General features: G+C 37.7%; 1 protein-coding gene across 1 annotated transcript in view; it reads right to left on the bottom strand.

Moving 5' to 3' along the window:
- Nucleotides 1-6,201, bottom strand: part of PRKD3 (protein kinase D3) — a 77,912-nt gene extending 71,711 nt beyond the window's left edge. The window contains exon 1 of the mRNA XM_082672064.1: nt 6,065-6,201. The gene's annotated coding sequence lies outside the window, so the exon portion shown is untranslated. The remainder of the gene's footprint in view (nt 1-6,064) is intronic.
- Between the last annotated feature and the right edge of the window lie 18,873 nt (nt 6,202-25,074).

Here is a 25,074-nt window from a genome sequence, read left to right on the forward strand (position 1 = left end):
GCTCAGAGAGGATGTTAAGGTTGAGAGAGCACATTGAGAAGGCACAATTGCTCAACTGGTCTTTTGCTTACTTTCTCTGAGTTTTTAAACTAAAGTTGTAGCAGAGCATTGAGAACTGAAACCTGAGCCTCGTGAATACGAGGGACTAACACATCTTTATGGAAGTGCAAGTCTTCGGGTTCAGATGCAATGCACTCCATATTGCTAAAGCAATTAGTCAGTGCAATTACAAAGCTGACTCCTATCATCTTGGAGAAAGAGTTCAGAAAGAGAGAAACAGTCATGGGCTGGAGATGGGTCAGAACGGCTTCAAGTTTTGTGGGCTGGAGGAGTGGGGAAGTGATTTCAGAAACTGCAGACATATAAACTTAATGTTAACCCTTAGTCAAATCTGAGAATAGATTATGAAAGCAAATGGTTTTCCAATACTTAGAATATAATGATCACTAGACGTCAGCATGAATTCAAACAGAATGCCAAATCAGCTACATTTACACCTTTTAAAAAAGGGGTTATTGGCCTTTTTAGATGGAGGAAATAATAACTCACAGTAATTGAGCTCTATCTGCCAGACACCGTTCTAAGCATTCCATATGTGTTTCCTCACTTAATCCTCACAACAACCCATTTTATAGTTGAGAAAACTGGCTTAAAGTACTTGCCCGAGATCACACAATTAGCAAAGCCAGAAAAAAAATTAGTGTATTCTGGCCAAAACAATTCTCAAGATGATATTCCATACTCTTTTTGTAAATACGTTGTTCGAGTATGAGTTAGATGTTAGTGTAGTTGGTTAAGTTTGCTGCTCTGTATCAACTTAGAGAAGTCTTTAGGGGAGTGCATTGGAACGCTGCCCTTGGCCCTATATTGTTTTTGATTATTTATAAGATAATAAAGACATGGAAGACATGCTTATAAAATCCTCAGAGTGTACAATCTGGGAGAAATAAACTAAAATTCAAGTGAACTATAACAATGATGAGAGTAAAGCTTTACATTTAGTTCAAAAAGTTAAATGTGCAATATAGAAATGCTGACTTAGAACCTGTTCACTAGAGGTGTTATCAACCAAGAGTTTAATAATGGCTGCTAATATAATGGGTGACTAAAAGAACTAATGTAAACATAAACCCCCAGGACACTGAGAACACATCAGCATCAATCAGCATACTGGTTGCTAGTCAGCTTACGTTACCACTGTATTCATTTTTACAGTCCACACTTTTAAGAGCTATATTGATGTAAAAAAATAATAATGAGGATATATCTAGATAAAGCTGAAAACAATGTCATGTGACAAATTATGCTTAACACAACCAAGCAGAATAATGGTCTTCAAATATTTGAAAAGGTGTTAAGAGAATAACTGGTTTTTCTCCCCATTTTTATATGGATGATTTATTTATTTTTTGCTATTGATAACAATGTATTCATTTATGAAGTGTTATCCCTACTCACACCACACACCCAGGAAGTTGTGTTACTGGGTGGACACAGTGCAAACATAAGATTAGGAAATTAACAGAGAATAACTGGTTTTATTCAGTATCATTGTAGAGGGTAGATAGAGGGTAGAGGTAAAATGAAGATAACAGCTATGAGGACTGCGCTACTGCATGTACAATATCTACAGTAGTACCTGGCTTATCCTAAGTGCTAAGTTTTAGCAATTTTCACAGTAATTAGGTGAAAGAATTAACAATTAAGCTCCTACTTCACACTAAACACTGAAATTGAGATATCATACTTCATTAAATCCTTGCTATGACACTAGGAAATTTGTTTAACTGCTTTACAGAAAAGGAACCAGAGTTTCAGAATTGTTGCTTACCCACGACTACACAGCTAATAAGTGATGGAACTGGGATTCACACCAAAGTTTCCCTGACTCCAAAGCCCATGTTCTTTATACTACTTCAGTTCATTACCAACAACCTAACAACAATCTACAACAGGTTTTCTCATGAGGTAATGAGGTCCTTAAAATACCTGACTTGAGCAGTTTCAAAAAGCTGAACAACTGTCATAAAAAGGTGAGTCAAATATCTATGAATAATACTGTATGCAGGTTAAATACTTCAAAATGCAAGACGCTGCTGTGTTCAAGAATAATAATTTATTTGTGACGGATATCTTCCCACTAAATTTCCATTTTATAATACCTGCTAATATTAGCCAAATAACAGTAACTGTCTTATGATTACAATCAACTATCAGAATGATCGATAACTATTAACAAACTATGTTATACTTTTGCATAAAAATATTTTTTACAGTTTCAGCATGAACACAAATAGAAGAAACTAAGTGAGCTGTCATATTAGCTTCTGCCCACTCACCCCATCTGTTTTCCCTCTCCTTGTTTTGCTTTACGGAACCTTGATTTGATCTGTAAGATGCAACAAGATGTAGGGTGCAAAATATTAAGACTAAATATCAAAAAAAAAAAATCTAACAACTCTAATTTTGTCTTTATGCTTCAATCAGAAATCTGAGACAATAGTACACATACTAATTCATAAATCAATTAGATATGTTTGTTGCTAATAGCTGTGAGTTGGCAAGCATTTCTAATATGTTTATTTGCAACATCTCGAATATTCTTTGGGGGAATTATCTGTCACATATTTCATTCAAATGAAATTGTCACTATTGCTGAATGGAATCAAAAGATGGCATTTTAAAGGAATCTTGAGCCCAACCTGCCCTACTATTACAGACAAGGTAAAAATAAAGGCTCTGGAGGTTAGGTGACTTAACAGAGGGTTACTTCACGGTAACATCACAAGTTGATCTACCCTTTCTCTCCCTCTCCCTCAACTCCCCCTACATATACATTATCTCATTTCTTAGCAAAGCCTCTAATTATAAGAAGCTCTAACAGCAGCATTTTCATTCAACAAATATTTACTGAGTGCCTATTATCTGCTAGACTGTTATGAGAGACTCGGGTTGTACAGCAGTGACCAAAACAGACATGGCTATTGCTCTCTCCGGAGCTTAGAGTGTGATATAGGACACACACATTAAACAAATATTCACATTAATAGCAAGGCAATTACAAATCATGAAAAGTGATATGACAGAGTATACTGAGAGGAACTAATTTCAACAGAGGTTCACAGGCAAGGCACCTTTAAGGAAGCTAAAACCAAAGGATAAGTAGGAGTCAGAGAAGCAGAGAGAGAAGCAAAGAGGATTCCGGAAGACAAAACAAATCCAGCTAGTAAACACTTCAAAACGAAGCTCATCATTTAGTGTAGCCAGTGTCCTTTTTGTACTCAGTAAAGGCAAAAGTTAAGAGGTAAAACACTTTTCCTATTCAGAATAGCATAATATTTACCATGACTCCCTACCAGTAACAGTTTTCCTGGTTCGATTAAGTTTTGTGTGCTAGGAATGCTAATGAATGCAGGGTCTTTTTTTCTCCTGTTGATATGTACTGTATTCTTTTAGTATGTACAAAAAGCATATGGCCTTTTTCAATGCAATACTGACCAGAGTCCTGAAGTCATTATCCATATTCTACCTTGATACAGGCCTGACTTTGCTTAATAATCCTGATGTTGCTTTTATATTGTATGAAAAATCCAAGTAACTTTGTTGATGGTTTTTAAAATCATAGTTTCTAGCAATTTCCTACATCTACTTATATATTTTCAAAAATGTAACTATTACCTTAGGTTAATATAAATACTTTTCCTCCTAAAAGCTCAGTATTCAACTAAATTGTTGCTGGTAAAATTCAGCTCATCGAGACCAGAGGTATTTGAATCTCAGTCTTTTCCAATGTCAGAGAGAACAGAGAGAGAGCACACCAAGTCTGCTCTCTGCTCAGGCACTGAAAAGTTTATCCAGTAACCAGATTACGGACTGCCAGTCTGGTGATGCTGTACAAATTTACGTTTGGCTTAATGTATCTTCATAACCTCTCTCTGCACCAGTGGTATCTAAGAAATCTGACTCATAGCCAGTGAGCAATTTCTTACATACAGCCACTATAAACTAATCACACAAGTGGAGAAAACCTTCTTCTACACTGAAATTAAAATTAAAACATCTCCTAAGTACATTATCTCAAGTTTTTTCATTAATGAGACAACTGCTCCAAAAAGGCTCACACACACGTTCAATTTGAATTACATAATCAGAGACTCAAAGTACTGTCTGCACAGATTATGAATCATAAGCATGATTATTAATAAATCAAATTAAAAACTGTACTAGCTAATAATTTCCCAATATCAAGTTCTGTAAAATCAGTTTATTTTTAAAATGAGCAATTAACTCTAATATGGTAATATTTTCATCAACTTTAGAATGTCTTTTAAAAATGAGAACAAAACGTCCCTTAAGAAACATGCATTTAAATGACCATTCTTTTTTTCTGTATAAGATTTTTCCAATTCTTATATAATTTTAAAAATTTAATATCCAAGAACTTGATTTATTAAGCTCTTTTTTGGGAGGGCCATGGCATTTTTTAGATTAAAAGCAATCCACTAAGAGAGAAATTTCTATTTTAAAGACGTCACCTCATGAAACTGAAAGCTTCTAAAATTTATGTATTTAAAAGACTCACTACGATCTGAGATGCTTAAAACATTCATTTCAAGATAATAAACCAGTCAACATTCTTGAATCTGAGTCATCCTAAAAAGTTAAAAGCTATATACCAAATTATAGAACTGAGGATGGAAAACTGGCTTGTCAAATATTCAAGTTCCTCTGATCAGGCCGACCACATCTACATTACCTACCGAAGCAAAACCTAACATGAAGGCTTCTGTGACACGTTTTAAATACTTTTAATAAAACTTGTAACCTTTTTTTTGGCTGAATGTCCATGCCAGCTCTGAATCCAGATCCTAACACGGAAGGAGGAAAGGGTTCCTTTATTAAGTAAAACTGGCCTAGATCTCGGTCGGGGAACTTTATGGATGCTTTCAGCCACAAATCCAGAGGTGTCCTCACAGCCTTAAATTTACTAAGTAAGCTTGATCTAAAGAAAATCATAGCCGCTAAAACTTTAGTAAGTGCAGCATTAAGTACAAAGGAGAAACAGTATAAGAGTAACACGCTAACGTTTTCTAGGGTACAAATTACGGTATTTTAAAAGTTTTCGTTTCATTTGCCTCTACAGCTCATTAAGGCTGTGTCGAACAAAGTACCAGTTCAGGGTGTAACTTATCCTCCCTAATCAAAGATGACACCGATAGTCTTATTTCCTGTGGGGATGGGTGTGGTTGAAGAGACAGTTACGTCCAAGCCATCAATCTGTGTATGGAAAAGTCTGCAGCTCTCACACACGCCGTCGCTCGATTTACACTCGTGCCTGCACACGGCAAGGCCTATGCTTCTGACTGCGATGACTTCAAATAAAATATCCAACAGGCAATCGAATAGTATGGAGTTATTTTTACTGCTCAAAGACGCAGTTGCGCTCCTCAGTGTTTCGTCTTAAGAAAACCCTCACGGGGATGAGACCGACTCGGAGCTACGCCGCAACTTGCAAAACTAAAGAGTCAGGAAATTGGGGTGGGGGCTTACGTTCTCTAAGCGCCGTCGACTCACTCTTTGCGACGCGTACAAGGTAAAGTGGTGAAAAGAAAAGGGGAAGGCTCATCCAAAATTCGTCAGCGTGAGTGCCGCCAATCTGGCGTTGGGAGCTAGTTGGGAGGACCCGGTAAGAGACTGGGTCCGAGAGGCCGGGCGCGGTGGTCGCCGGCGGAGCGTGACTCCAAGTTGGCGTCGGCGCCCACGCCGGAACTTGGCCCCATCTGGCTGCAGCGCCGGCGCCCCCGCTCACAGCGGCGCCCACCGCCCGCTCCTCCCGCCGCGCGCTCTACCAATTTCCCGCCCAACCCCGGCGGCCGCCGCCCAGCCCCGCGCGGGATCCGAGTCCCTCCGCCACCGCCGCCGCCACCGCGTGCGGGTGGGTGGGGGAGGGGAGGCTGCAGCCGCCTCCGCCGCCTCACCCGACGTGCCGGGAGAACAAAGCGGCAGCCGCTGCGGCGCTAACTTTTTCGGTGTCTGTTCCGCTCTCCCCGAGGCGACTACTTACAGAGGCGGGCTCCGCCGGTCGTGAGAAACTCCGCGCCCGCCAGCGTCTGGGTCCCGGACCAGGCGCCAGCGAGGCTTCACGCGCCTCGCAGGATCCCGCCCGCCGCAGGCGCCCCTTCCTCTGTCCCTCCCTCCGCCCCGTCCCGTCCTGAGGCCCGAGGGCGGGGGGGCAGGGGCGCGCGAGGGGCGGGGGCGCGCGGTCGGCGCGGGGCCTGCCGGGAGCTGTAGTCTCCTCGCGAGCTCGAAACGGTGGTAGCAGCGCGGGGAAGTTGATCACTGTCTTGACACCACGCGCGGGCAGCAGGAGCTCCTGGTGCTCTCAGGCTCGCTCTGCACCCTCCGAGGTCCTGGAGTCCCCATGAGCACTGGGGAGCGGGGTGCGACCGTGCACTTATTCCAGGTACACACTGTACTTGATACCCATTATTGCTACTGAACTGCCTTTTTCTCTTATGTCGCCCGCTCTGATGTAGGCGATGGTTGTTAGGGGGCAAGAGGTGACAAGTTGGACACGGGACTTGTAAAGGGTCTATAGTAGAGAGCAGTTTTCACCCTGAGGTATCGTCGCACTTCTCCACCTGTTTCACTCCCGAGTGTTTGCCCTCCAGCTGGCCGTTTGGCACAGGGGCCCCGCGCGTTCCACACCCAGGCGGATACGTCCGGAGCCCTTCACCTAAAGCGGAGTAAATGGAAGTCTCTGCTTTCAGTGTGTTGTGTGTATCCTACTTGTCCATCTTTAAATTCGAGTGTGTCCCCTACCATCAGAGTGAAGTGCAGCCAAGAATCACCGAACCTAGGTTTCCAAGTGACATTGACAAGGGTGACAATGCCGGGTGAAGGGGGACTCGGGTGAGATGAGATCTAGAGGGAAAATACACTAGGTGTTAAATTATACATATTTTATGTGAGGGAAAAGCGTGAGCAGCTGACACCCATTGTCCCAGAAAAGACCCAGGTCTCCTTATGTCCAAATTTCATGCCCAGTATATCTCAATTAAATTATATTGAAACAAGCAGATGGGTTGCAGGCAATAATCCATCCATCCCCATGCAGAGGTCGAGGGCAGTTTTTGAGAACAGAGAGAAAAGAAAGCTAAGTGGGTCCCTACTTTTTATACCAAGTCATAAATCTTACTGGATGTCCCTGGATTTAAACTTAAGCGGGAATTTTTAAATAATTTATATTAAAGACCGGGCAAGTAAAATTCTGTATAACTCTGATCTACTCCGAAGCTATATTTTTAAAAGATGTTTCTGAAACATTTTTTTAAATTAAAAGGTACTAATTGTCTCACATTCAGTAATATCTAATTCAGTCTAATTATATTTTGTAGTCTTATTCTGCTATTCTTTTACTTTAAAATTGAAAGTAAATTCACTCAAGTTTCTTTAAAAAAAAAACAAAACCGAAAAATGCTCTTACCTAACTTTGCCTTTTTCTTCCTTCCACTTCACAACTGACATTTTAGTCCAAACCCAAATATCCTCTCTCAGCAAGATTCCCAGGATCTCATTGGAGCAGTTTACAGCCAGTCCCATCTCACTAGTGACTCCCGTTTTCACTCGTGGTCCTTAAAGAGACAGAAGTTACTCTTTCTAGAAGTAACTTTTCTAAATGAAGCAAGCTGCTATTTTACAGAGGTGCAAGGTTTGTGTATATGAGAATATATATATGTGTATATACATATATATTATATATACATATAAACATATATACATTTACATTATATATACACATACATATGGTCATTTCATTTCCACTTTTCCACTTCTCTTTTGAAAAATGAAATCATCTCCTTTCAAATCACTGAAAAGTGAATCTTTCAATAATACATTTAAGTGTAAGACTGTCTTTGTCCCTGTAATTTTTTTGCTTGACATGAACTACAGTTTCCTCAGGACATTCCATTCCTATGCCAGGAGCACTGAAGGGTAAAGATTAGGTTTAATACGTGCATGTGAGATTTTTATCCTTGAGAGAAAATATAATCAGAATGACCAAGATGGAAAAGATTTTTCTTCTTGGTGCTTTTTGAAAACTAGGAGCTCAGTGTTCCTCTTCTGTGACTGTAGTTGCAAATCTTGCCCTAGAGTTACTGCCCCCACCCCTTGTACTTAATGGTTAACAACACAACCATTCACACATGTTATTTAATAGAAGCAAAGAAAGTCAACACTGTTGTGACCTAAGGTAGCAGAGTTACTTAAGTCAGAATCCTAAATGCAGAAAAACATGATTTGTTAAGGCCCCACTGGAAGAAATAGTCATTATTTCAAAACTTGAAGTAGTTTTAATTTATAGAACGTGATTACTGGAAAATTATTTTGGTTTTGTGTCTTTCTTCATGACCTTGAAAGATAGGTGAAAAATTCAGAAAACATTTGGGTATCAATATAGAGTTAGTAAAATAGTTATTGGAAAAAATGCTTCAGGATCTATTTCTTTTTCAGCAGAAATATACTTGATATATTCTTCAAAATGTCCTTCCTCAGTTTCCACTGCCACTACCCTGGTCCAGACCCTCCATATCTGGATTGCTGCAAGAGATTTTCGTTGGTCTTCTAGACTAGGATGAACTATTATATCCTTGGAACTCTCTTTTCTGATTTGCAGGCTGTCAATAATTGTTCTGTGCTCTGGTAGCCCTTGATGGATAATTCTCATGTCACTTATCACATTTGATTGTGGATTGAGTATATAGCAGATCCCCCTGTGCTCCCCTTATCTGCCCTTTCCCTTACTGAACTTGTAGAAGCCCATAGTCTTCTGCTTGGATATAACCCCTACAGATAATATCTATATCTAATATTCATTATATTATTTGAACACCAGCTCTGGGCCAGGCACATTCATCCATTTTTTTATAGCTTTCTCTGTTTATTCCATATAACACCTCCCTTGTCTTTTTTTTTTTTTTTTTTTTTTTGCTGTACGCGGGTCTCTCACTGTTGTGGCCTCTCCCGTTGCGGAGCACAGGCTCCGGAAGCGCAGGCTCAGCGGCCATGGCTCACGGGCCCAGCCGCTCCGCGGCACGTGGGATTCCCCCCGGACCGGGGCACCAACCCACGTCCCCTGCATCGGCAGGTGGACTCTCAACCACTGCGCCACCAGGGAAGCCCCCCTCCCTTTTCTTTATTTGAACTTATATGTAACTTTATATACTTTACTATTTGATTATATATTATTTTATCAATATATGCAAATATATTTATATTTGCATATTTATATATACAGATATTTATAACACAGTGTATAATCAAAGAGAGGTGTGGTGAGGATGATTGGACTAAAAGGAGAATTAGAAAACTCTGGTAACTAAAAGGAGTGGTTACTGCCTATGTTCTACCTAGGATTTCATATGGTGTCCTTGAAGTTTAATATCAGGTAATTTGCAATAAAAAAGCAATTACCTTGCTCATTCACAATAATTCCTATTTATCTTTGTGGTTGCAGAGAAAGAGGTTTCCCAAGAAAGACGAGGTAATGTACAAATGTGCTTCTGGATTTCATTCTAATTGAGTATTAATTAAAAACCTCTGCTTGAAATACTGTAAACTGGTTATAACATATATAAAAAGCCAACTGAGAAAGAGAATAAAGGTGCTACAGACCTGGGTAGGGAGCCAGCATTAAAATTAATTTTTGTACCATCACTGAGCAGAGCAGCAGAGTTAGGGAAATGGGCCCCCCTTCACGCACAGTCTGGAAGCTGCACCAGCCCTGAGGAACCAGCTGGAAGGAATGGCTTGGAGTAGGACTTTGAAGACGGAATCCAACCTAGGCTCTGCCAATTAGCGACTGCAAGTTACTTAATCTCACTAAGAATAGGTTTCTTTACATATTAAATAAGGGGAGATAATTACTCACCCTATAGGGTTGTTGTGAGAATTAAATGAAAAAAAAATGCATCGAATGCACTACACCTGTAATGGGCATTAAAGGTAGTCTGCCTGAGGATGCGTTGTGAGGTTACCTTTTATCAAGCTGTGTGACCATGGGCAAGTTAACCTCTATGTGCTTCAGTCTCATCGACTGTTAACTTGGTTTATAGTAGTCCTTCCCCCATGAGTTGTATAAAGACTAAATGAGCTAACACATGGAAAACATTTTTAAAAACTCACATGGTGAATGCTCAGTAAATGTTAGCTATTATTATTCATGTTGAAGAGTTAGAGTTCTTACATCGCCACATCTCCTGCTGTTGTAGCAGAACAGAGAAAGAAAAGTTGCTGAGCTTGAGTGTATGGAGGGAAATTTAAAATAATAACAAGGAGTTTAAAAGGAACAGGAATCCCTATGGCTATACAATGAATTCCTTTTCACTTCATCAAAGGAAGATCCTCAAATGACCATCACTGCAACATTTTCTGCACTAGTAGTTTCATGTGTTCCAGTGCAGGATAAAATCACTGAACAGTTTTATGTTTGGTGGTTTTACTTTTAATATAGTTAGACTATAATGACCTGAACATTTTACTATAAATTGTACTCTGATCATGACATCTCAAATTTCAAAATCTCAAGTCTTTCCAGAAAAAATTATGACTATACAACCCTAGACTTTACATTGTATCATAGTCACTTAAATGATGATGATGGCGTGTTTAGCTGAAAGCTGATTATTGTTAGTCTTTTTTTCCTAGATTCTCCTTGAAACATCACAGTCCTTGATGTATTGATTTAATAAACATTTTGAAAGGCTACTATGTGCAAGACAACTGATAGGATCTATAGATGAAACAACTCCTGTTCTCAAGAATCTAAAGTTTATTAAGTGAGATATATGAAAATCTATTAAACAGAGAAGAGAGTAAAATAAATAAGTAGGAGGCGAAATAAGCAGGAAATGTCAGAGAATTACAAGACATAACTCCTGACCTGGGGAAGCCTAAATGCATACAAAAAGAGGATTTTAGCTGGGCTTTGAAGAAAGGACAGGATTTGGGAATATGGGGGAGAGGAATGGGAGAAAAAAGAAAATTCTAGGTAGAAGCCACAGTTGAAAAGGCACATAGGTGTGAAAACATGGGCCACATTTGTGGATCAAATAGTTCAGTTAAGCTGAGCCGTAGGATTTTCTTTTTCTCACACATTTTTAAAAAAAAATGAGATATGATTCACAAACTATAAGTTCACTTTTTAAATGTGTACAGTCTACTGGTTTTAGTATATTCACAAAGTTACACAACATCACACTACCTAATTTCAGAATATTTTCCTCACCCCAAAAAGAAACCTCATACCTGTTAGCAGTCCCTCTCCAGTTCAGACGTGGTGGGTCCACCCACCCAGCTCCCAGTGGAGTCACGGTGCTTGCTGTTGAAAGCCCCCTGGGTGGGCAAGCACAGGATGGTGAGTGGGGTGGGAGTGGGATACTGGCAAGGCACCTGCTGCATCTGCTGCATGTGGCTTTAGTCTCTGTCTTACAAATCTGTATCTCTAGCCTCGATCTCTTTCTGCAATCCCTGGAATGTTCCACAGAGAGACCACAAATTCAAAGTGTCCCTAAATGAACTCACCTTTCCTTGAAACCTCTTCCTATCTCCACTCCTAGTGCTTAGTACTAACATCTGTTTGGTCATCCAAGACAGAAACTTCTTAACTCCTTTTCCCTCTTCTCCAAATCCAGTTGGTGACCAAGTCCCATCAATTTTGTACCATCACATCTCTGTGTTTTATGCCCTTTCTTCTTTTCCATGACTGCTGTCTCAGTTCAGGCCTTCATTAGCTCTCACCTGATCTACTGAAATGACCGTCTAAGAGATTTCCCTGCTTAAATCTTCTCTTCTTTAATCCACTATCCACTCTGCCATCAGAGTGATAGTTCTAAACTGCAGAATTGATCATATGATTTCCTGAGCCTAAAATTCTTCAGTAGCTAACCAATGTCTTTATTGTGCAGACTTTTTAACATGGCATGTAATGTCCCTCCTCCTGGTTTCTCTTAATGCTACTCCTCATTCCTCACATATCTAGCAACTTAAGCAGTGGTGGACTGCTGGCCGTTCCCCAGTGTGTTTTTGCTCAAGTGATACCCGTCTCCCCCTTTTCTACCTGGTAAGCAATTCCAAGACTCATTCAGTTCAGTCTCTCCTCTATGTCACCTTTCCTGTCTACTTCAGTCAGATGGTAATAGCCATTCCTTTCCTTGTGCTCCAAACTTGTCCCTTTCGTATTTATTTATTTTTTATTGAAATATAGTTGATTTACAATGTTGTGTTAATTACTGCTGTACAGCAAAGTGATTCAGTTATACACACATACACATACACACACATATATATATATAGAGAGAGAGAGACATTCTTTTCTGTGTTCTTTTCCATTATGGTTTATCATAGGATATTGAATATAGTTCCCTGTAGAGTAGCCTTGCTGTTTATCCATTCTATATATAAAAGCTTACATCTGCTCACCCCAACCTCCCACTCCATCCCTCCCCAACACTCTTCCTCTTGGCAACCACTGGTCTGTTCTCTATGTCCATGATTCCAAACACATTCCTTTCATAGCTCCTGTGATACTTTATGGCACAACTCTCTTACTAAACTGTAAGCTCCTTGAGAGCAGGAGCCATACCTAATTTCCTGTGTCCCTTGCAGAGTGCCTTGCACAGTCTTAGTGCTCCACAGACATGGTTGAATACTAGACATCTGGGAGTCACTGCATAGGGCGCAGAATGCAAATATGAGAAGGGATGAAATTACCCTGCAGGAAGACCAGAGACAGGAATTACATTTACTGAGGTCCTATGATGCTGAAGGAGGCATGATTCTAGGCTTAATTCTGTCCTTTTCACTAATCATATGAGGACTGAAGAAGGTCCATCCTATTTGGCAATAATAAGTTTATAATTTGTTGACTCTGGTGAGAGAAGTGCCAGGAGAAAATTGAGGGCTAAAGCCAAACTGCAATGAATTTAGGAGACAAACAGAAGATAAAAAGAGGACATAGAGAGTACACTGGCAGTTCTCAGATTTCAAGGACCAATAAATTTACAAAAAAACAGACTGAGTTGCCAACTTCTTGTTTTACCAACAGAGAACATTAAAATAAAGCAAGACCTCAAAATCACTAATCCTTAGGGAAATGCAAATCAAAACTACAATAAGATACTGCCTCATACCCACCAGGATGACTACTGTCAAAAAACAGAAAATAACAAGTGTTGGCAAGGATGTGGAGAGATTGGAATGCTTATGCACTGTTGATGGAAATGCAAAATGGTGCAGCTGCTATGAAAAACAGTATAGCAGTTCCTCAAAAATTAGAAATGGAATTACCATGTGATCCAGCAATTCCACTTCTGGGTATATATATCCAAACGAACGGAAAGCAGGGTCTCAAGGAAACCGCTGACAAAATGAAAAGACATCCTACTGAATGACAGAAAATATTTGCAACTGATGTGATAACTAAGGGGTTAATATCCAAACTATATAAACAGCTCATATAACTCAATATAAAAAAAATGATTAAAAATGGGCAGAAGACTTGAATAGACATTTTTCCAAAGAACACATACAGATGGCCAAAAAGCACATGAAAAGATGTTCAACATTGCTAATCATCAGAGAAATGCAAATCAAAACCACAATGAGATATCACCTCACACCTGTCAGAATGGCTATCATCAAAAGGTCTATAAATAACAAATGTTGGTGATGATGTAGAGAAAAGGGAACTCTCATACACTGTTGGTGGGAATGTAAATTGGTGCAGCCACTATGGAGAATGGTATGGAGGTTTCTCAAAAAAACTCCTAAAAATAGAACTACCATATGATCCAGCAATCCACTCCTGGATAAAACAAAAATACTACTCTGAAAAGATACATGCACCCCGATGTTCATAGCAGCATTATTTACAGTTGCCAATATATGGAAGCAACCTAAGCATCCATCAACAGATGAATGGATAAAGAAACTGTGGTATATATATATATACAATGGAATATTACTTAGCCATAAAAAGAATGAAATTTTGCTATTTGCAGCAACATGGATGGACCTGGAGGGTATTATGCTTAGTGAAATAAGTCAGACAGAGAAAGACAAACACTGTATGTTATCGCTTGTATGTGGAACCAAAATATAAAACAAATGAATGAATATAACAAACCAGAAACTACTATGTATAAAATAAGCAAGCTACAAGGATATATTGTACAGCATGGGGAACATAGCCAATACTTTCTAATAACTTTAAAAGGAGCATAATCTATTAAAATATTGAATCACTATGTTGTACATCTGAAACTTACCTAATATTGTAAATCAACTATACTACAATTCTTTTAAAAAAGGCAGGGTCTCAAAGAGACCCATGTTCATAGCAGCAAAAGCCACCCGTGAATGAATGGATAAGTAAAATGTGGTATATACATACAACTGAATATTATTCAATCTTTAAAATGAAGGAAATTCTGATGCATGCTGCAACATGAACCTTGAGGACATCATGCTAAGTGAAATAAGCCAGTCCCAAAAAGATAAATACATCCAAGGCAATATATGATAATTTGTTGAGTATTTACATATGTGCTAAGCATTTTATACTCAATATCTTATTTAATGTAAACATTATCAAGAGTTTAAATAGTAGGCATTGTAAACTCTACCCATAATTCTCCCTTATGAACACCAAATAAATAGATTACTCTCAAAAAAAAAAGACAAATACTGTATGATTCCATTTACATGCGATACTTAGGGTAGTCAAGTAGTCAAATTCATAGAGATAGAGGTAGAATGGTGGTTGCCAAGAGCTGGAAGGAGGAGGGAATGGGAATTATTGTTTAATGGGTCCAGAGTTTCAGTTCTCCTAGATGAAAAGGGTTCTGGAGATAGATGAGGTGGTAGTTGCACAACATTGTGAATATACTTAAAGCCACTGAACTGTAATCTTAAAATGGTTAAGATGGTCAATTTTATGTTATGTGTATTTTGCCACAACTAATCAACAACAGAGCATGACAGTAAAAAACAAACTCAGGAAGCTACACCAATTATTATGTTAATTAAGAATATGTAGCATCAAATATGAAGGAAGAGTATAAGAATAAATAAATAAAGCTTTTGATTAAATGCAATTACTTTATTAATAAAACATTTTTTTCCTTAATTTTCTCATTTTGTAACAGACTGAATAAGCATAGTCATGCACAGGCATTAATATGGAACTGACATTTGAGAACTAATGCTGTTAATTATATTAAAAATGGAAGTGAAGGGAAAGAGGGCAATAATTAAAGAAGGTAGCAGTGTCAAGGGAAGATCATTGCCGGCCATTATTGGTTAAGCTGTACTATTAGGTACTATGATGAGTCACATATTTCGTCATATTTCTGGCAGGCACTACTTTGAATAATCATAAGGTATTTGTTTTCAGACATTCAATATTTTATTGAGAACTTAGTATGCTGCCAGGTCCCTGATCTTGTAAGGATTATATTATCAAAATCTTTTACACATAAAAGCATATGCTAAAGGTGTGTGTGTGTGTGTATGTGTGTGTACTATAAAATAGTAGTGTTAAGTAATGCTGCATAACTTAATAAAGATGAACATGAAATACCAGCACACAGAGATGTATGTAATCAAGCTATTATCTAGCTACTATATCATGTTTCCTTCATATTTTCAGTCTCTAAAAATCCTGAATAATAATTTTTACTGTATCCTATATATATATGGCATGGTCCTGAGTGCCATGTTTCCTGTCTGAGCCATTAGCTTGTTTTCTGATTGGTGTTCAATTTCTCTACTCTAAAAGTAGAATTGAAAGGAGGGGACAATTTTGGGGGTGTGGGAGGGATGGATTGGGAGTTTGGGATCAGCAGATGCAAACTATTATTTATAGGATGGATAAACAACAAGGTCCTACTGCATAGCACAGGGAAATATACTAAATATCCTGTAATAAACCATAATGGAAAAGAATACAAAAAATAATCTATATACATATGCATAACTGAATCACTTTGCTGTACAGTAGAAATTAACATGACATTTAAATCAGCTTAACTTTAATAAATTATAAAAAGAAGAAAGAAGGGGACCATTTTGACTCAGAGGAGAATGCAGATGCACAGTTCTCTTACAGCCACTTCCTTTGCTTATGAAATTTCCTCCCAGCATCTTTCTCAGATTACAACTTTGCTTCTTCCTAGTTTGTAATTTATATTTTACCCTGGACTATTAGAGGGATTTTCTTGGAGGACTAAAAAAAAATATATCATGAAAGGCAATTATTCAATCTCTTTTGCTTTTTTTACAGATCTCTAGATTCAAACTTTAGTGTTCACCATAATAGATATATGTGACTTTCTGAGTGAAAACCACAGAAGATCAAGGTTTGGCTAGCGACAGAAGGGAATTAGTTTTACTAAAATTATATGCTGAATCATTTAAGCTCCTTTTAAAGGGAAATTTAGGTACACTATTGGCCTGGTGCTGATGATGAGCTCTGTTGAAATGCTTTTTTTTTTTTTCTTCTTCTTCTTTTTTGCTGTACGCGGGCCTCTCACTGTTGTGGCCTCTGCCGTTGCGGAGCACAGGCTCCGGACGCGCAGGCTCAGCGGCCATGGCTCACGGGCCCAGCCGCTCCGCAGCACGTGGGATCTTCCCAGACCGGGGCACGAACCCGGGTCCCCTGCATCGGCAGGCGGACTCTCAACCACTGCGCCACCAGGGAAGCCCTGAAATGCTTTTTAAAACATTAAAATTGAAGGTGAATTAGTTCATCTAATTTATTACAGTCTGAACAATGGAGTATATATAAACAGTAGGGTTGAAAGGATTTTTTTATGACCACAATCTGTACTGCCTTAGAATTACTAAAATACTCAATATTCTTTGCTAATGTTTTCAGATACATAAATAAAGCAAACAGCATGCATTCATCCTATCCTAAATTTAGGCAAAAATAAAGATATATATGGGGACATACGTGGTTTAAGGCAGAATTTGGGTTATGGTATTATGTCACCACTTTCCATTATTATTAATAATAACTACTTGAGGCATTGTCAGCTTGGTTTTTTTAATGACTGCCGCTGTTTTCTGTGAATCTGTGTCATTTTTATTTGCTTTCTTAACGTTCTATTTTTGAATCCTGTGGAAAGAGATTTTAGAGACTTTCTTCCTCTTTCATTTGAGACTGCTGGACTTAACTGAATCTTAAAAACAAGCATTTTGGGGGGGTATGACTTGAAAATTACTCTTCAAACGATTGTTCTTTCATGAAAAGTCAGAAAGGGCCTAATTAACAATCACAATTAATACTGCTTCAAGATTACACAATTGAGAGAAAGAGTGTTTTTACAGTTAAATCTGATTGTGGTCTGTGTAGCCTGATCAGTAGAAAAACCTCAGATATTTCCTATCATTAAAACATAGGTAAATAGGATGTAATACCTCAGAAAACCCGTAAATGACCCCAAAGCAAACGGCAACTAAGTGCTTTGGTCTTGACTTTAGATTATATTAACTTACATTTTAGTATTTAATTTTAATACCTACGGTATTAGATATCTGTTTAAAGGAGAGAAAGCAACACAAAATGAGTACTCTGCTTAAAACTTGGAAATAAAATAATTTCAAAAGGTTTCTGGTTTTACACTCAGTAAACGCTTACCTCAACATATCCCAAATTAGATTTTACCACCTGCTTAAATTTTCTCCTTTGAACCTGGAAAAGCCTGTAGGTTAAGTGTGCTGCCTGCATTGAGTTGACTTTGCATGCCCCTGGGCAGGTTCCGTAACCTCCCCGTGCTTTAAATTTCTTAACAGTAACACTGAGGATAATAATATCTCTCATTGTATGAATTTATAAGAATTAGAGGATCTTGAAAAACATATTATTGACACACCTAACCTCTTTAATCATATTCTCAACTTACACCATAAAAATTTAGCTAGTAACTTTGAATGGAAACAAATTCTCAAGCTAACAGCTTTTTATCTTCCACGTATTATCATTAATAGATTCCAGAAATTGGTGCCTTTTCACCTATTTGATCCTATAAGGTACAAAAAAAAACCCACAGAATTTTTTGAATAAAAAGTGAAAATGTATACACTATGTATATATAGTCTCCATAACAATCAGTTGCTTGAACATTCACATTACAGTCAATTTTGGTAGTGTGTAGATCAGAGCTGTCTATTCTGTGAGCTGTAAAGAGATGTTGTTTCTCTTTGTTTCTTCATCTTTTGATTCTCTTTGCCCTCATCTCCTTGAACGGATTAAAATTCCTTACTAGAGATTCATTTCTATGGATCTTGAAGACTTTTGGTTTTCAGAGCCCACAGAGAAAAACTGGTTAAAAAAAAAAAAAAAGCAGCACAAAATTAGTAAAGGAGTGAAAAGAATTTTGTTTGGGGCCAAGATTAGTGTTGCTGAAAGGAATCAGGGTTTATGGGGAATGTTCTCCTTCCCTTCTTTGAGGGGCGCATAAACTTACTCTAAAGGGCTGGGAAGGGAGAAAAGCAGAGGAAAGATTTTTTCTTAACTTTTGTTGCCACCTTGACTTGACCTCTGATCTGGTGAAAGGAGTTGGGAAGATTTGCAGGAAATCTGGATTCCTGAGATTTCTAGGGAACAGCAAAAGTCTGACTCTGTACTGCGGAAGCAAACATTTTAATTTTTTACTCCATTTTTGAAAGCAGTGGTGGACAGATGTGGACAGGGATATAATGTGGGCCTCTTTATATTCTCTGTGGTTTTTGCTAATGTATTTCTCAGAGTGTGTGATTAATGCAGTGGTTCTCAGCCCTGCTAGAATCACCTGGGGAGTTTTAAAGAAATGTGATATCTGCACCACAGATCAGGCTAATCATATCAGAATCTCTAGGGGTGACACCCAGGCATCTTTTTTTTTTTTTGTAGACAGTCTTGATGTGTTATCTTTATTTTGTATTTCATGGTGTAAAACCAGTGAATATAACTAAAGTGTTAGTGGACTGGATGAAAAGAAACTGGTTATTAGGCAAGAACAGGGGTTGTAGTTACCCATGACTACTTTTAGCTATGCAGATCAATATATTCTGCAGGTTTACAGCTCAGCACCTTCACCTTTTTTCACTGGTATTTCATGTAAGGCTTCAACCACTGTAATTTTTGCTGATGACGAAGCTTGTCCTTGGGAATGGGATGCATTGCACTCATATTCTCTGGCATCTTCCTTACTAAGAAGGAGATACCAGCACTCAGCCAGTTACTTCATGCTTTTCTGGGCCACCCCGGGTCTGAATGGCCAGGTTGCCTCGGTCACCAAGCAAGAGTTCTGCTCTTTGAACTCCATAGTGACCCCTTTTAACCTTGTTCCAGTTGAGGACAGGGGTTGGGATTCCGATGACCTCGCAGCTAAAAATACGGAACGCTTCACGATTTGCGTGTCATCCTTGCGCAGGGGCCATGCTAATCTTCTCTGTATTGTTCCAATTTTAATGTATGTGCTGCCGAAGCGAGCACCAGGCATCTTCATTTAAAAAAAAAAAAAAAAGCTTTTTAGATGATTCCAATGTGTAGTCAAAGTTAAAACCATTGGCTTAATGTTTTAGTTCTCCTGGGTAAAATAGCCTTAACACAGGAGTTATCAAATGTTTTACTCCTTTACATCAGTAACAGTTATTGAGGGCCTCTAATAGCTTTCATTTACATGGGTTATGTCTATTAATATTTATTGTATTGAAAATTAAAACAGGCATTTTATAAATATTTAATTATGGATTTATTTTAAAACAACAAAAGCATTACAAGTTAATAACACATTTTTATGAAAAATATTGTTACGCTTTCTAAAACAAAAAGGATTTCATGAGAAGATTGGCATTTTTTAACATTTAAAAAGTGTTACCGACTTATTAGAAAACACCTGGATTTGTTTATGCATTCAATCTGCTATGACATGTTATTTTGGTTGAAGTATATGAAGAAAATGCAGCCTCACGTGGACATGTAGTAGGAAAAGGAAGGAGTATTTTAATCGCCTCTTCAGATAATTATGGATAATCTTTTTTCTTATTAAAACAAAACATGACAAATAATAATGTCATAAAAGTTAGTTGTAATACAGAATCTGAAACTGTATAAATAAACATTTTTACTCCATTACATTAAAATCCATTGGTCTCTCTTATACTTTGAATGGACCTTTTCTCTGTGATTGGGCATGGAGCATTTGGAAAACATTTGTTCACTGAGTTATACAGATATTCCAAATGTTGAACACTTTATTATAAATTATTTTAAAAATCACATTTGTTAAAATAACTGACTTTGTCAGCAAAGTTGTTACATGTCAAGAAACTGTCAAGCTTATGGAAGCAGATACAAGTTTTCCAAAATTCCAGTTTTTCACTTGAAAGATGCAGTTTTATCACTGACAAAAAATACTGTCAGTTATGGTCCTTGAAGGCCTAGGCACACTTTATTCATTTTCAAACAAATGTCTTCCAAATAGCCAAGTCTGAATAATCAGGATATCAGTCAATTATTCTTTCAAGTAAAAGTAGAATTTTATGAAAAAGCACGTAGCTCATCTCACATCTCAAACAATTGTACACGTGCTTTTCCTTGAGACAATATTTGTCCTTCAGTATGTAGCATCTGGTAGAAGTACTTTATTTGTATCTCCCATTTTGTCATGCGGAATATTAAAAGATTCATAATCTCAACTTCTGCTTCTGGTCAAGATGGAGTAACAGACTGGATTTATTATCTTATCTTCAAATATATATATCAAACAGTGATGCTCAAATATTGGAAAACAGACATCACAGGAGAGTCATAAAAGAAGGAAAACAAATGAGATGAGCTGGATGCTTTCCCCATCTTGCTGTCTTGAGAGATTTCCCAGGTTGGAGGAATCCAAACAGAGCTGGGTGGTCTCTATTAGATGAAAAGACAGAGTTGAGAACTTGGGAAGGTCAAGTGGCTAGAATTTGCAGAGTATGGGAGGAGAGAGAGGGAGCTTCCAGGAGAGAGTGCTTCAGGGATCAGTAAAGGTTTCTCCATAAGTCTTCAGCTGAGTTCAGATCAGCACATGCATGTGAGGAAACTACTCAAGGTGGGGGAAAGATCTACTGAAAAGGAGCAAGCATAACAAGCCTGAGAGCACAGATAAGGTTAGGAGTATTTTGTGTTTCCACCAGTTAAAGTGGAAAAGCCTCAAAATACCAGGGCAAAAGTAGAATATCCAGAGAGTATCACTTCTGTAAAGTGTCAAATTATACCAGGATTACAGGCTGCTCTGCTCCAGTCTAAGAAAACTGGAAAGCAAGCCTCCAGAGGACCAAACTATTTCCAACTCAACTGTGTCTCAGAACAAAGAGCAAGAATATTTAAAGGATGCAAATATGCCCAGCACCTCCCAAAAAAGTAAAATTCACATCTGGTATCTAATAAAAAAATTACCAGGCATGCATTAGAAATAGGAACCCATAATGAGGAGAAAAACCAATCAATAGAAATAGACACGGAGATGACACAGATGATAAACTGGCAGACAAGGATATTAAAACAGTTGTCATAACTATATCCCATATGTTCGAGAAGGAAGAGGAAAGGTTGAGCATGTTAGGGAAAGATATGGACAGTATAAAGAAAATCTAAATCAAACATCCAGAGAAAGAAAAAAGCACGTCTGGGATGAAGGGTACATTGAATGGAATTAACAATGGTGACAACAAAGATTAGGCACTGCAAAAGAAAATCTTAGTAAACTGGAAGACAGGAATAGAAAAAATACAAATGAAATAGACAAAGAAAAAACAGGAAAAATAAACAGAGCACTGGTGAACTGTTGAAAAGCTTCACACAACTTAATATGTGTGTAATTGGAGTCCCCAAAGCAGGAGGGCGCATAAAAATACTTGAAGAAATAATGGCTAAAAATGTTCCAAACTTGATGAAAACTTAAAACCCACTGATCCAAGAAATTCTATGAACCCCAAGCACAAGAACATAAAGAAAATTCCACCAAGGCATGTCATAATCAAATTGTTTAAAAACTGGGATAAAGAGAAATCTTAAGACAGAAGCATGTTACATGCAAAGGAACAAAGATTAGGATAACAGCTGATTTCTCATAAGAAACAAGCAAGCAAGAAGACACTGGAGCAACATCTTTAAAGTACTGAAAGAAAAAGATCTGTCAACATAGAATTCCATGCTGAGAAAAAATATCTTTCAAAAACAAAGGCAAAATAAAAAATTTGTATTCAGCATACAGAAATCACCACCATACCTTCACTACAAGAAATATTAAAGGACATACTTCATGCAGAAGGAAAATGAGACCAGGTGAACATATGCATCTACACAAAGAAAGGAAAAAAGAAGACTTAAAAAACCCCTTATTTTGGGCTTCCCTGGTGGCGCAGTGGTTGAGAGTTCGCATGCAGATGCAGGGGACACGGGTTCGTGCCCCGGTCCGGGAAGATCCCACATGCCGCGGAGCAGCTGGGCCCGTGAGCCATGGCCTGTGCTCCGCAATGGGAGAGGCCACAGCAGTGAGAGGCCCACGTACCACAAAAACAAACAAACAAAAAAAACCCTTATTTTAACAATCTCTTTGAAAGATAATTTTTTTATGCAAAGATAATAATAATGTATTGTGGGGTTAATAACATATTTATAAGTAAATATCTAAATACCATATTTAGAAGTAAAATATCTGACAACAATAGCACAAAGACTAAGAGGGGAAATAGAAGTAAACTATTTTAACATTCTTGTACTATACACTAACTGATACAATAATTCTTGATGGTGTATAGTGACACATTAAAGATGTATACTATAAATCCTAAAACAACTACTAACAACAAAACAGAGGTATAGCTTACAAGCTAACAAAGGAGATAAAGTAGAATAATAAACAACAATCAATTAATCCAAGATAAATGAGAAAAAGTGGTAAAAACAAAGAACAGATGGGACAAATAGAAAACAAACAGCAGAGTGGTACATTTAAACTTGGCCATATCAATAACCACAGTAAGTATAAATAGTCTAAATACCCCATATAAAAGCCAGAGATTTTCCAATTGGCTAAAAAATACAAGACCTAACTGTATGCTACTTATAAGAAGCCTACTTTATTTGTAAAAAAGAAAATAGTTTAAAAGTAAAAAGGATTGAAAAAGATACACCATGCTAATGCTGATCAAAAGAAAGTTGGAGTGGCTATATTAATATTAGGAAAAAAGTAGATTTCAGAGCAAAGAATTGTTACCAAATAAAAATGGGTCATTTCACAATGACGAAGGGGTCAATTTCTCAAAAGGACGTTGCAATCCTAAATATTTATGCACTTAATAAGAAAGTTTAGAAATACATGATATAAAAATTAGTGGAACTGACAGAAGTAGGCAAATCCATAATTATGGTTAGAGATTTCAACACCACTTTCTTAGTAATATATAGAACAAGTAGACAGAAAATCAGATATTGTATGGAAGATTTGGGGAACATGATCAGCTACCTTGACCTAACTGATATTTATACAACACTCTACCCAATAGCAGCAGAATACACATTCTTTTCATGTCAGAAGGAACCTTTACCAAGACGGATCATACTCTGGGCCATAAAGCAACTCTCAAAAATTTTTAAAGGATTCATCCATACCAGGTCCACTCTCTGACCATGATGGAATTAAATTTGAAATCAATAGCAAGAAGATATAAGGGAAATCCTCAACTATTTGGAAACTAAATAATATAATCTAAATAACCCATGGGTAAAGATGGATATGAGTAAAGATAGATATGCTCATTCTCTTGATTGTGATGATGGTTTCATGGGTGTAAACATATGTTAAAACTCATCAGATTGTATACCTTAAATATGCACAGTTTAACATATTCTAATTCTATCTCAAAAAAGTTGTTAAAAAAAGACATGTGCTCAAAGGTTGAGATTTAATAATAACCACAATTTTTATTTCTTCATCAATGATATTGTTAAGTGAGACTGGCTCTTTTTCTTTTCTCTTGTCTTTCTATCACTTTTTTCTTTTTCTTTTTTTTACTGTGCAGGGCAGTGAAGTAGGTTTTGTTTTTTTTTTAAAATAGTGCAATTTTGTGTTCTGTCTTGATAAGTGCTAAGGTGCCAGAAGTTTTACCCATTATTGCTTTAGGAACATCAGTGCAAAGTTAATAACAGTAAAAAAGTAAAACTTGCTTTTGTATTATTGTAAAAATTGATTTGACCTTGCAGACATCCAAAAGGGTCTTTGGCAATCCCCAGGGGTCAATGGATCACATTTTGAGAACTACTGTCTTAATACAACTTTCTGGTTATTACTGCTTTAGTTCAATAGTGTGTCTTTAAAGGTAAGACTAGGTATATGAAAATCCTGCCACCAAAACTGCATGGGTAAGACCTTTATTAGCAGTTGAGTCCTTAATGTGATTCAAATCACAGTATAGAATCTATACCATAATAAAGATGATAACCATTCCACTTGTGACTAATGCTATCACTGCATACACAAATAATTTTTTTCCATGATGAAAAATGGGGCCTGCGGTTGTTTAGTTAAATGTAATAGTCATGGGTTATCTTCCATATAAAGAGTTTGAAGACAGAAAAAGTTGTAGTAGGGAAAAAAATAGCAGATAGAAGGCATTTCTGAAAGTCTCCAGAATGAAGGAGGAGAGGAAAGAATGAATGAAGAAAAGGGGAAGGGTATATTTAGGGTATAAGGCATAAGAAAAGATAAAAATAAAGAGGGAAGGGACACATAAATAGAGAGTTGTATTGGATTCGTAGATTTATGGAAAGTTGTCAGAAAAGCCCGCATGTGTAAAAAACGATTTACTAAAATCAGTTTCACATACTATGCAAAATGTTTTAGATGTATGGGATACATCACACGGATACATGAGTAGTGGATACAGAGATGTACTGTTCATATTCCCTTCAGTGAAGGACTCTGTTCCAGCTGTTGGAGTGTCGCTGGCAGACAGCCTCTAGCTGTCAGCTCCTTTGGCTGCAGA

The sequence above is a fragment of the Grampus griseus genome (assembly GCF_964374135.1).
Source record: "Grampus griseus genome assembly, chromosome: 15".
Lineage (NCBI taxonomy): Eukaryota > Metazoa > Chordata > Mammalia > Artiodactyla > Delphinidae > Grampus > Grampus griseus.